Here is a 14,942-nt window from a genome sequence, read left to right as displayed (position 1 = left end):
AGTGTTGATTTTTCGTTATAAATGTTTACATTTCAAAATTGATACTAACACAGTCTAATGTTCCTAATAATTGAGAACCAAAAAGAAAATATATTTTCAAATACTTGAGAAATCGGTAACTAAGACAAAATGTTACTTGAATTAACAACATTTGTTCCACTCTAAATCAAAATTTAACTAGCCTATTTAGTTTAAATTCAATTAAGACTTTTATAACTATCCCATAACCTATTATAAGTTTATATAGATCAAAAATTGTAACTAAATAACCGAGGAATTCGACTTACAGCAGAGCATTTACTAACACAAATACAAGAAAGCGTGCACATATTTAGTGACGCTTTTGAGTTGGTTTACAGTTGTTCACTGAGAGAAAGAAACAGAAGAAGAAGAAAGCGAAATAAACTCTAAAAAGGAAACAGAAGTTACATATAAGGAATAGATTTCAGTAAAAGGGTTCGAGGATGATCGAGGAAGAAGCAAGAACAAAATTTATTACAGAATGACAACAAAACAAAATGAAGCGGAAAGAAGAAAACGAAAAATTGTTGGTGGTATAGCAAGGAGCTCGAGGATGATCCAGGAAGAAACAAGAATAAAAAGTAGTGAAGTTGGCGACGGAATGTGGCAGAAAGAGGAAAACGAAAAAGTGTTGGTGGAATAGCGCCACGAACACTCAAAACTTAAGACCGAGCAAGCCCATATGCAGGGATCATTTACAATGTAAGTTTTACATAAAGAAATTAGCAATCAGAGCATAAGCGTTGAGCACCTGCTATAAAATGCCATAAAAATATCTTACGAAATACATTTTTAACGAACAAAAATCCTATATATGTATGTATATTTATCCTATTTTTACTTTTCCAAGTAAATCTCATTCCAAGTCCCTCAACTACCAAAATATATTTTACAAATTTGTTTAGCTCACAATGTAAATGATATCGCTTAGCCTATAATTTATCGAAAGCAATTCAAATGCAGATTTGCGCACTAATTTTTCGTGGCAATAAATTTGTACAGCATTTTGTGGCTGCCACAGTCAGGCAATTGTTGAAAGTAAAGAAGTGATTTCTTTTTTTTGTTGCAATATACCAAGAAACTGAACTCAATGAACGATTTATGATATCGCTTTGTCTTAAACGCACACACGTACATCTGTTAAATGTTTACATGGCTAATTATGATTTATTTGAGCAATCATTTTTCTCAACTGCGTCTGCCAAGTATGCCGGCGAATGTAGATACATAGATATAGATGAGAACGGAAGTCTGTCGACTTCTAGCCCATACTCCCCCATACTCTATGACGTTCATTTTCTAATCTTCTCTCTCTTTTGTTTTTAGGGTGGTCCTTGAAGGACATAGTCGCACTTGCAGGCGAATGTCCCTTTTGGCGTCTTTGTTTATCTAAGTTAATTACAGCAAAACATTTTTAGGGTCGCCCATTTCACTCCTCCTCTCTCTGACTACCTATCTCTTTCTCTCTTTCATGTTTAGCCATCTCTTTCTAGCCCGGGTGCTTTATGGTGGGCGGTGGGTGGGCTATTCACGCATGTTTGGGTGCGGACAGTTCCGCTGATTAATTGCCGCTAAGCATACAAGCCGCCATTATTCAGCCGCCATCACATAAAGGCCTAAATATACATGGCCAAAAGCGTGGTTTTAGGAGGGTAGTAACTCTCTATATGCGTTAGATCCATATAAATGATTGCGGGAAAAGCAGGGTATTGGGAAAACTTTGCAGATGGCGTATGTTAATTTTCTTTAAATGGTTAATAGAAAAGTCTGTTTAATATTTTGCCTTAGGAAGACACCCTCTAAATGCATTTTTGATAGAGAGAAGAAACATATTTTTATTTAAATATTATAGTTTATGAAGATATATCCTTTAAATATATGTTTTGCCTTTTATATAATGAAACTCCTTAGTTCATTATATAAATTGTCATTTTTTCCAACTTTATATTTACTTCCATAGTCGTTCATCAAGCCTTTTGTGACCTTTACATGATTAGCAAGCCATTAATAACCATAATCAATCAAAACCAAAGTCGACCCTTTTGAACTTTGGCCTTTGTCACGAAACAAATCGAACCCAGACAGCTGCGCACTTAGTCTTAGTAGAAAGCCCTAAAAAACAGAAACACCCCAAAAAAAACTAGAAAAAGCTAATCAATTGCTCAACGGCCAAGCGCGGTTTTCCTTACATAATACACTTAGTTATTTATTAGTTAATATTCGGTGATTGCCTAATTGAATTAAGTGGTAAATTATATGAATAGACGGGCTTGTTTGATTGAATTATATAGCAGGTTATGCAGAGAGAGAAAACCTAGAAGTTCTACGATTTTATTGGGGTGCTCAACGTCTATGCTCTGAGTGCTAATTAGTTTTTCTAAAATTTACAATGTACATACAAAAATGATCGCTGATTATAGGCTTTCTTGGCCATAAGCTTTGAGCGCTCGCGGCGCTATTTCACTAACAATTTTTGAATTTGCCCTTTCCGCCTGATTCCGTAACCTACTTCAATATATTTTTGTCTTATTTCTTCCTGGATCATCCTCGAATTTCCTTGTTATTCCACTAACAATTTTGCGTGTTCCTTCTTTCCGCTTCATTTCGTCGATAACTGCAATATATTTTGTTTTTGTTTCTTCCCCGATCATCCTCAAACACTTCCACTGAAATTCATTCTTTGTAACTTCTGTTTGCTTTTTATAATTTATTTCGTAGTGGAACTGGCAAACAGTTTTTCTTTCTCTCAGTGCACAGCTGCAAACGAACACAAATGCGTCACTAAATATGTACACGATTTCTTGGATTTGTGTTAGTGAATGCTCTGCCGTAAGACGAAAATCACACCTCATATATTTTTGTTACAGTGCAGTTCCACTACAAAGACTGCTCTAAACTTTCAGCTCGAATCGGTTCATATTGAAATGCAAATGCAAAGTGAAAATAATTTCCAACACCACCTCGATGAGGACTGATTGTTGAGTGACATGGCCAAGTGGCCACGTAGTACCAACACAGATCCTTCCTCATACCCTCACACCCCTGGACCCATCGATTACCAATCCTGGAGCCCGTCCGCTCTTCTCACTTATTGTTTGCTAGTTTGCTAGCTCGGTTAGCCTCTGTCCAAGCTCTTTGGCAAGGAAGTTGGCTGCTTGCTCAATGAATAAAGAAACAAACAAACAAGAATTTCGTACGCTTGACTGCATGTCTGCATGAGCGAATGAATGAATGAATGAGTGGGTGAGTGACTGACTGGGTGGGTGGGTGAGTGAGTGGTGCAAATGGCTGAATGAATTGTCGGTGGGTTGTATAAATCAACTTGGCGTTTATCTCAAAGCAAATAAGTCAACAGTGTAGACGGATAGCAAAATGCAATGTGAATGTGAATGAGAGTCAAAAAGGGGAAGGGTCGTTGCTATTCCAGAGGTCAGGGGGAAAACTTTCCCAGTGTATGTGTGTGATGACATGGACGATTTAGTTGCGCATCCGTTGGCAGCTTCAAGTGACCCCATCAACCTCAAGCGCCCCCACTCAGCTCCAGAATTAAGATTTTGCACTCGACAGCTTCAAGTTGAAATTATAAAACTTTCAAATTGCGAAACTGAACTCACTAAATCCAAACAAAGTCCGAAATTTTCCAAGTAAAATGGTTTTTTTTTTGTGCTAATTAAGGTCATCTTATCCTTAGATTTAGTTTGGAAAAACTTATAACCATTCAAAGGGATATAATACTCGTACATAAGTGGTACATATATGTTTTCCTTATTATATAGAACAAATTTACATCTCTTGCAATTTATTCTAATTCTCCATCTCAACTCATTTTATACCATAAATAATTTCATGGAAATACAATTTGAAATGCTAGCCAACTAGGGCAAAGTTTCCCGCAGGACTTTTCCGGATGTATTTGCTTTTGAAGCTTCACAACTTGGCAATCTTGTTCCCAAGATGAATCTGCACAATTATTTGCCGGTATAACTCGGACTATGGCAAAACCTAAAATGGTAATGTGATGATTCAGATGCATACACGTCTGAGTGCCTCGTCAGCTGTGCGAATTATCATTTGTGGACACACACATGAAATGTGCTAGCCCAGGCCAGACCACAAAAGATCCGTACATATTCAGTATATATATACACGGACTGCACCCGTACAATGGGTATCGCATTGAGGCCTTTTGGGCCTATTGGGGGATTTTGGAGTGCAATGGTAATTCATCAATTAAACTGCGCCTTTATAGAATTACCAATTAGCATGCCACAGCCAACAGTCGACAACCCACAAAATGCAAATGCCAGCCTTTCCCCCAAAAAAGATTTTCCAGTATTGGAAATACATATCGCCTAAGCTCTTACCTACACGGCCTCGTCTCGATTCTCGGGCTTTTGGCAATTCAGCAGCCAAACTAATCGATGGCGAAACATTTGCCCAGACACAAAGCGAGCCTAATGCAAACTGCAAAACTCCAAACTCCGAAACTCTAGGCCCATTGGCATACAGTCCGCTGCAGTGTCGTTGCCATCTCATAAAAGATGCACATTGTATCTCATAGTATGCAGAGTATCTACGGCATCCAGCTCCGCCCACAGGCGGGCACAGTCCACCTCTCTTGGTTACCATCCTACTGTTCCTCCTGCAGCTTACTTTGCGGCCAGCTTCGGTTTGTGCCGGTCTTAATGCCCATTTGCCCCTGCATTTGCATTAAAAGCGGTCCCAGCCAAACTGTCAGACGGACGGACAAAGGGGACCAAATAGCCGGGCTTACAAATCACACGGCACAGTGGTAGAAAGGTTGTGAAAATAAGGAAAAGTTCGAGATAAAGAAAACGCCTATTATTTATAATAAAAAAAAAGGTAGGAATTCCATATTTTTTCATTCTTCTCACTCCATATGCACATAGCTTTTAATTTTAAGATCTATTAAGTTTTGCATTTTTCAATATATAAAAAGATATAAAATGATGCGTTAAAATCGAATTCTAATCTCATAAAACATAATACAAACCGTAAAAAGTAATCACAAGCTCTCACAAACTTAAAAGATTTTCTAAGAATTAACATATTTATCAGATATTTTGATGACTTTTATTATTCCTCATTCTAAATAGTTTTAACAAATTGATTTCGAACCAATGTCCCTTCGAAATAGCTCACAATTCACAATGCACATGTGGAATCGAGTTCTGCAAAGTGGGAGGCTGGAAGAGGCTGGTGTAATTGTGAGAGGGCGCCTGGCCTGCGCCACATTGCTTATTTAATGAGATTAACGTCTAAAGACAAATGTCATGTGCATGTTAACAGACCCAAAAGCAGGGGCACTGCAAAAATATATATGTATATATCTATGTACGGGTGTTCTATGTTTCGGAGTGCGTTTCACGTCTTTTGGGCCTGCGGTCGGCCAGTTGGCAGCTGCTCCTGCTTCCGTTCCTGTTCCCCACCCTATTCCCAGCCACCGCTGTCGATTGTGTGTTTTGCCATAAAAGGCAGAAGGCGGCACATTAAAAATTCTAAAATGTTTTTTCCAGCCTACCGCACCATAAGCTGCAGAAACACAGAGCGACAGCCAAAGAGAGAGACATAACCAAGGCATGGTTATGGGCCAACCAAAAGTGTAAGTGCGAGATTTGATAGAAGGCTTTTGGTTACCATATGTTTTCAGGTGGCTTTTCAGAGACAATATAAACACTACTTTTGAAAGAAATATTTTCTAAACAAAAGTCTTTAAAGATATATCATCTAGTAAAGGAAAAACTTAAACCAAAACGAAACAGAAACGAAATATGATGACTTAAGCTTGTAAACCAAGTTAAACTAAAGCCAAACCAAGCCAAGAAATGAACTTTTCAAATGGAAAGGAAAAAGGAAAAGGAAGGAAACCTGAATTGATCTTCGAAACTATCACTTCTTTCTTTTAAGGGGTATCACAATTATACTCAAGCTCTGACTCGTGTCTTGCTCGGGCTTAACAAAAACGTACAAAAAGCCTTTTTGCAATATGGGCCAAAAAGGCAATTGTTAGGCCAAAACTAGGTAAGAAGATTTTAGTTAGATAGATGGATAAAAGTTATAGATAACTGAAGTCCATTATCTTGGAATATATACGCTATTGGTTATAAATTAAAAGCATTTATATAAAAATGATTTAAATTAGGATTTATGTCTATGACCTAAGTAATGATTTTATGATTTTAGGTAAGAAATTCATCGACTAGATTCCTGAATAAATAAAATTTCAATATTGTTATATAAATAAAGATTTATGTTTATTTATAAATGTGTTTTTGGTAGTTCAGTCGTTATTAGATATATTTTTGTACAATTTCTTAGACAAATTTTAGTTAGTTCTCCCTATCGCTCCACAGTGCCTCGTCTTTGCCCAACTTGAACTTCAAAGTGGCCGAATGCCATTACACTTTCTGCAGCATAGCAGCGGGCCAACATTTAGTGCAGATGCCATGGTTCCATGCCAGCAAAGAGATTCTGATTCGGAGGAGGACCACAAAGGACCCGCTGCAAATGATGACAGCTCAAGCAGCAGAAACGACAGCCTTGACCGCGGTGGTGAAAAGTGAAAAGCTGTCAGCAGTTTCTGCCTCGCTGTCCGTCTATAAAATATATATATATATGGCAAGAATCAGCCAACTATAAAGAGCTAACGAGCTGTAAACTATGAAAAAAGCAAACTCTTTGGCGCTTCATATAATTGCAGCTTTTATTCAACGATTTTACCTCGCTTAAATTGAGCCATAAATTTAAGTGGACCGAGCATAAAAGTTATCCAAGGACATGAGTTTTTATTGAGCAAATTTTTTAATTCGAACAAATGGGTAAATTATCGGGATTAAAAAAGTTTAAGAACATCTTATTTTCCATAGACATCTCTTTCGTTATTTTTAAAGCTTTTCATGGCTTGAATAAATTTACAGAAAATTACTCCACAAATTGCTTTCACATTCAAAGTGTCCTGTCCAGGAAGTAAGGCCACAAATTAGTGTAATGACAAAGAAAAATGCAGGAGCACACTAAGACCCAAACAAATGCCCAAAAGCCATTTGAAATTCAATTGACAAACACTTAAGAGGCTTAGTTCAGAACTCGTAAATGACCTTTAAATCTAATCCACTTGAAATGCAGAAGGACAAAATATACTTTCCATGACTCCACCTCATCATCAGCAGCAGCAGCACAACGGATGTTGCCCTAACAAATCATCAGTCAAGGAAAAGGGACAAATGCCCAGTGAGATGCAGAGATAAAGACACAGGATACAGATACAGATACAACAGATTCTATAGCATACACATACATGCGGTGGATTCCTGGCTGATTTGCCGATTGTCACAACGACATGCGTCTCAATAATTCATCATGAAGGCCGAAAGGCGTCACGAAAAGATTTCCCTTACAGTCGCCCAAGCTAAACTTCGATCCCCGACATGGCGGCAAATTGCGTTGACGCGGTTGCACGTTGTCACCGCAAAAAGAAAAAATCGAGAAAAAAAAAAAAGAAAAACACAAGGAAACCCAGGCCCCCAATCTCTCAAGCCGACTCCTCGGTGTGACAATGATGTATAAAATGCGATAAATCTCGCCAAAAGGAAACGAACAGAGCCGCAGAAGGAAAAGTCCACAGCGGATTTATCTAGTTCAGGGTACAGAAGGTGGTTACTGAAAGGCACTGAGAGAAAGTAGGGTGCTTTATATAATAATCATAACAAAACAAACTAACAATGAATTACACCAAAAAAGAACTAATCTTAAAGCAGAAGATAACATTTTTTTCTAGTGCAAATCCAAAGCCACCAAGACGGAAGAAAATACGGGAAAATTCTGGGCTTGGCACAGGGTGGCCATGGGGATTTCATTCAGCGGTAGCGGTAGGCCGCCTGATGACAACAAATTGTACAGCAGGCTGCGTGGGATGTCAACTCCTGTCCTGGCGACGATGATGATGACGCGTCGTAGGATATGAGAATGGAAAATGGGATTGGGTAATATTCCCGAAGACGTCATTGCAACGAGGGTTGTTAGCACAATTGCTCCATAACCGTATGAGAACCGTGTAATGAGTTATAATGGAACCCTTAAGGGTTGACCGCCCTGGTTTAATAACGTCTTTGAGAATGATGGATGATGGGCAGTACGAAACAGATGTTTCAATTATGGAAAGATTTCTTAAGAGCTGGTTATAAGGAAAAGGGTTTTTCCTAGTAATTTTTATTTTTGATAAGCTTTAAACCTTCATGAAGTTCTCCCCAATCAATCTCATACTTTAGATTGCTTTCCAGACATCATTGTTCATCTGAAAAGGCAGGAAGACCAGCCAACCATGTGAGTCATCAATAAGAAAACATCGATTTGTTATTGGCTATCGGAAGTTGTACATCTCTAGACTGAATGCAGCCAAATGGAAGTCACGTGAGCACTTCGCAATCCTACTTGGCTGAGGAAGAGGATGGTGTTGCAGAGGATGGACACAAGGTTCCAGCTGAAGTTGAGGTTGTTACGTGGGCGCCATTGGTGAAGATCATTAGCAAGTCGGGAAAAAGTAGTCGGTAGGAGCTGAGGAAGCCTGGGAGAGTGACACAAACGACGACAGGCGTCCCCATGCGGGGTAAACGATTACTACTACTTCCACTTCCACAAACTAAAATAAAATATATATAAAAACTTTCTGGCTCTGCTACTGACAGCCCAACGACAGCAGAGGAACAAAAACAACAACAGCGACAGCGGCGGCCTCAACTTGAAAAAGTTTATGTCCAAGACAAAAGTCTGATTTATGTTTTATGGCGCATAATTCAGGAGGAAAAAATAAATAGAAACAAGAAGAGGCAAGCTTTCGAGGAAAGTGTTTATTATTTTAGGGCCTGCAGGAGAACTGCGGAAGCCCAAATAGGTAATTAAGATCTAGGCAATCACTAGGGTCTCAAAGTTTTGCGTACACAGCAAAAACAATAAATTCTGGGTAATATTATGATTAGTTATTATTATCGTAAAAGTAGGAAAGCAATGAAAGTTATGTTTTATGTTTTTCTTTTATGAAATGAGGATCATGAGAGGAAGTTCCTTGCTCAAGATTAATAATATTACAGCATTAGGTTAACATATCCAAAGGTTAAATATATTCATTGAAAAAACAGAGTTGTAACCTTAAGGTCAAACTAACCAGAGGTTAACTAAATCCACGTTTATTTGAAAAACATCTGTCTGCAAGGATTATTTAGATTAAATCTATAACATTTATCTAATTTAATAAGTATAGATGAAAATCTTTTATTGATATTTTAACCCTCGACTTTGACTTCGACACATTAATGCCAGTTAAGTTGCTCATACAAAAATCTTTCACTTACCGTGTTGCCAACTGTTGAGCAACTCATTTTCCTGTTAATTAAATTAATTAGAGCAAAGCAAGCGGCGAGAGATAGCGAAACATACACGTATAAAAAAGATGGGAGCCAAGTTAAACTTTTTTAATTGCATTCAACTACAACGACAAGGATAAAGAGACTGTGAGGGGTTAAGCAGATGACGTTGGCAAGTTGGCTGAATGTAGTTGGTAGTTGGGCGCATTCCTGGCCATCATTTAATGACATTTTCATCAAGAACCCCGCCAGTCTCCAAAAAAAAAAAAGACCCCCTCATTATCATTATAATTGTCATGCTGATTTCTGTGCTCCCCTTTCATGGCTGTCCTACAACATTTTCTGCATTTGTTTGGGGTAAAAGTTTTGGCAAAAGTTCTTTCGCATTGTGATTTGTGCGCAGTGGGCGGGATTGTTGTCGGAATTCATCAGCCTCCATTCTTAATCCTTGACGTGGCGCGACTTTATTTTGTAATGAGCGCAGTGTAAGGATGTGTCCCCGATAGAGACGCCAAAGAATGTCGAAAATGCACGATGGCAAATGACGTGCGGAATTACATTTCAATGATGGTAGGTTTCGGCATGACAAAAGCTAAATTTAATTAATATTAAACAAATAAAATAAAATATATAGTTTAAAAAAAAGGAAGAAAAAAAGAATTTGCATTGCCGAAACCCGGGATTGAACCGGGGACCTTTAGATCTTCAGTCTAACGCTCTCCCAACTGAGCTATTTCGGCACTTGGAAAGTGAGCGGCAAAAGCTCAGTACAGGCTACAAGCTACAAGCGAAGCTATCAGAATGAGGAGAGGGTCAAGTTAGATGGACTTTATATAGTGGTGTGGAAAGGTCAATTTTTATCGCTCAGATGATAAAGAACTCGGATCATGAAAGTGAAAGTCTAGAAAGCCCAGAGAGTGAGTAGCAGCTATAGAAGCTCCCAAGCATAGAGATAATACAAATCCACATTGCTCTGGGATTTTATTTCTTACTTGACTATCCGTAACATACTTATGTTTGCTTGATAGTCTTATCAAAAGAAAGCTAACTTTCTATAGAAATAGCTTAATTGAATCATAAAAACCGATAAAGCGAGGCAATACATACAGGAGTCTCTTTGATTGTTAAACTACCTAAAGCACCTAAAACCAAATGAATCCAATATAAAAAAACAATTTATTAAACTAGCTTTGGCAATTAATTTATAATTTTTACCCCCTTTGACGTGTTACTTGACTAACTTTCAGTTTGCTTATTCCAATCGCTAACATTTCGCTCTTTCTGCTTTTTGCTCTTCTCTGGAAAGTAGAATTATTAAACTTTTAATCAATTTATCAATATTAACTTTTCACAAACTTTCCCGAGAGCAAACGCAACTCTTTTTTTCCCTCCTCATTTTAGACCACCTCGAATGTATGTCGTATACACCAGGAGCATAGAAACTCTTTAACTTTTTCATTAGAGTTGTGAGAGTGGCGAAAAGCAGGATTCGCTTCAATTTTTAGTCGTTACGCCATTTCAATTACTGGCCAAGTGCCAGGACAAGCTAGAAAGGGAGATAGTAGACGGATGGAACGGGATAGAGCTGGTTCGTGGCAGGACCAGGACGATCAGTGGCAAATTTATAGAGACAAAAAGCTAGGACAACCGGAACAAAGGGAATAAGTAAAATGTGTGTGTAAGAATGGTGGAGGGGAATGGCGACGACAACGGCGACGACGACGCTGCCATCGAGCTCATTTGTCCACAGATGCAGTGGAACAAGGGGAATGAGGGGCAGGGTGTAGGGTTAAAGTGGGGAAAATGGGGGATGGGTGGTAATGCTGCTGCACTTGTCGTATTACTAATTTCCCTGGTGACCAAGACCAAGCCATTGAACCCCTCATATACGACCACTGATAGAAAATTGGTAATTTTAAACACTTTCCTTTAATATTTAAAATCAAAAAAAAAATAAAATAAATATAAAAATTAAAAGCATTTAATTAAACATTTGTTACCTAATTTTCTTTAATGATAAAGCTAAAAATGTCCAAAAATCAAGAAATTCTTTCTTAAACCAAAACAAAATCATCTTTTCGTTTAAATACCCAAAATTTCTCGCTGTGTATCTATAAGTTAAACGGTTAAACGTTCAATCGTTCGCCTGCAACTTGCTGCATCAACAGAATTGCCACGGCAACTTTTTGATTAACGCCATTATGAGGTGATTGTTCAGTTCAGGCCCGTACGGGCCAAAAGATAGGGCCAGGTTAAGACCGTTAAGGCTCGATTCTGGGCGACTGCAGCATCCTGCGCATCCTGGAGCGACAGTACTGCCGCTACCAAATTGCACTCATGTGTGTAATTTATTTTCTCGGCATGAAAAACTTCCTAACCGGAAAATGAGGCACTCAATTAAGAAAACGTTTAATCCATGAAATGTTCCAATTGCACACAGATACATACATACACTCCGTGCGAGAGCAAATGCAGCACTGTGAGGCTGGACACGAATCCATGGGGCGGGTTTTTACTGTACGGTATGGCTATAGATATGGTATGGGTTATAAGAGGGGATGGAACGACATTGCCCAGTGGGGGCTGTAAAATTGCTGTCTATATAATTGATTGGGTGTGCCTTTCGGATTTACTCTTCCGCATCGTTTTTCTCTACATTTTCTTTTTTTCTCTTTTTTGTTTTTGGTTTTTTTTTGTTTTTTGTGCTTAAAGCACAACCCAGTGATTTGTAATTCCCATTTCAAATTACATGGCCGAAATGGGTCCAATTCAAATGTTGGCTTAGATAAATGAGGGAAATATATATATCACATATTTGAATGTTTAAAAGGCTTTAAAGTTCTGGGAATGTGAAAAAAAAGAAAAGATGAACTTATTCATATTAAATGTGAAATCAATGAAATATTAGTCTAAATTATTTCCATATTTCATATTTATAAGTAATAATAATAAATAATTTTCTAGTATTATAACCAATTCATGGCCAAGTTTTCCTTATTAATGATTTTCCATTTTGTCTTCAGCTTACGTAATCCTAAGTAAATCCTATCCCTAACACCTAATGTAAAAAAATAAAAGAATAAAGGTTTCATCTTAAATACGAAATCACAGAAATACTAGCCTAAATTATATATAATGCAGGCGGTCACACTGACATGTGTATCAAACAGTCACACTATCTTATCTATACACACTTAATTGTAAGCAATGTATTCCTCTCCCTTACTTATGCATAAATATCATGCTAACGAACACTATGTGTATCCTGTTCGCACGATCAGCAAATGTCACCAATACTTGTAGAAATTTGGTGAGGATAGAATAATAAAAAGGAATAAAAACGACTTCGGGTGACAGAAGAGAGCAGCACATTCCTTAGGTGAGGATAGAATAAGAAAAAGGAAAAAAGATGACTTCGTTTTGGGCCACAGAAAAGAGCAGTACCATTCATTAACACGCCTACATTTCCATATTTCAAATAGAAGGTCAAAAGTCTACATTATTAAAATAATAAAAAATGTAATAAAAATTCTTCTAGTGAGATAACAACTTCATTGTCAAGCTTTCCCCATCAATGAGTTCCCATTTCGTCTTCAGCTTACGTAATCCCACGTAATCTCTATCAGCAATTTAACAATGCGTCTCACACATTTCAAAAATCTAAATATAGACAGAGCCAAACGATGACAGCGGCGATTATCAATTCACAATTTATTTAACCGAAATATAAATGGAATCAAAACTATATGTAAATATGGACAAGTGAAGAGGAAACAAAGCCAGACAGAAAGTTAAACAAAAGTTCGATGGAGATTGGATTTTTACGGGGTGAGGAGGACACACATTTTTGTAGTTGTCGCATTTCCGCCCTTTTCGACTTTCAACTACTGCCAAAAATGCATATGGCAAGGAAATGAAACGTGGGCCAAATGTTGGAGCTCTTCGGGGTTGAGAATTATGGGCTGGAGCAGAGTGCATACATATGTATGCACGAGTATGTATATGTGCGCTTTGTGCTTTGTGGCACACACACACACACACACAGGCATAAGACGTGTGGAAATTATGCGAGGCGCGTGTCAAGTGGCGCAAAACTGCAAGAAAACTTTTCGCCAAGTCGGTGGTTGCATTTCCTCACCTTCCCTTGCTTAGTTCGCCCCCCTCTACATACTACATGCCACTTCCACTGCCACCCTTTCATTCCCAGAAACCATTCTCATTCCACTCAACGCCTGCAATTACATTGTGAATTAAATTGTAATGAGGCGCATGCGGCGAAATATGAAAATGAGACCGAAGTGCCGGCGGAACCGGGTAAAACCGGAAAATGAGGGGGGCACGGAATTCCGACTTCGCGCACAAATGGCAATTAACAGTTATGTTTGCTGTTCTGACACGTTGCAGACAGTTTTAATGACGGCCAGAAAAACAGCCAAGTCGAAGACGTCGCCGACAGAACTATTTTTGGGCAACTTCGAAGCGCAGGCCGCACAGAGAGTCTTCAAAACATTGGCTTCAAACAGGAAGTAAGTTGGTTGGGGGTAAAGGCTGTCCTTACACGGAAATAATTATATTATTATTTTTGTTGATGAAAAGTTATTTATTCTTTATCATTTTTAGTTTATAACAGAATAAGAAGGTTATCTGAACTAAGTTCCTGAAGTTCCTGAAACCTATCTATTTCCATTAAAATTTAGCCACTTTACTTTATTTCCTTTTTAAGCTTCTCAATTTACTTCAAAATTATTTCAATTTGTTTCACATTTCTTGGGTTTTTCGAGTTTCTAATACTTAATTTATATATTAATTCATATTTTACTAAAAACTTTAACTTATACCCAGATTTTTCTCAGTGTTTAACTTGAGTAATGTAGTTTTCGCTCGCCTAATTGGCTGCCAACGGAAGTTCGTGTCATTTAAAGTCGATGCTGGGCCACTTTGGTCAGCTTCTGGGCGACATCCACACCCACAGGAGGTTAAATTGAGCGGAAATTATTAATTTAAAAGTCACAACCTGATCAATTTTCCTAGGTGTTAATTAAATAATGACAAGTTTAAATTGGTTATGATTTTGTTTATGGATAGTTTGGTTCAAGATATAAAAAGAGGTTTAGAAATAAGACAGAAATATCTTATCCTTATAACCAAATTTCCTTTTACATTGAATTCATTTTCTTCCTTATCAGAGACTTAGTCACTAGTCACAGATTGCCTTTGTGGTAATCAGGAAATCTCGGCACGTACCAAAATATATATAAGCAGAAGAAACATTTTACAAAATGTCCACAAAATTTAACGTAAAAAAGAAAGGGGACATTTCGAGTTGCTTTGGGGAGAATGCAGCGCGAAAGTGCCGCAAAACGATCAGCATTAGCTTCTGGCCCCTTTGCTGCCACCGCCCACTTGATAGACGTAATTTTACCGCAAATGTTGCGCCCACTTTGGCGTACAAGTAGTTGAAGAAGAAGAAGAAGAGAGAAGCGGCAGCAGCAGTAGGGGACAGCCAGAAGAAGAGTGCATTTAAATGACCGTTTTGTCGCA

At 38.1% G+C, this 14,942-nt stretch overlaps 1 protein-coding gene and 1 non-coding gene across 2 annotated transcripts in view; both read right to left on the bottom strand.

The window, feature by feature from the left end:
- LOC108110645 (semaphorin-1A) overlaps window positions 1-14,942 on the bottom strand; it is a 113,950-nt gene that overhangs the window by 95,997 nt on the left and 3,011 nt on the right.
- Trnaf-gaa lies at window positions 10,069-10,141 on the bottom strand. The gene has a single exon. It is a non-coding gene; the product is annotated as a tRNA-Phe (tRNA).

Source organism: Drosophila eugracilis, unplaced genomic scaffold (assembly GCF_018153835.1).
Source record: "Drosophila eugracilis isolate 14026-0451.02 unplaced genomic scaffold, ASM1815383v1 contig_353, whole genome shotgun sequence".
Classification (NCBI taxonomy): domain Eukaryota; kingdom Metazoa; phylum Arthropoda; class Insecta; order Diptera; family Drosophilidae; genus Drosophila; species Drosophila eugracilis.
This window is presented reverse-complemented; position numbering and strand designations above follow the sequence as displayed.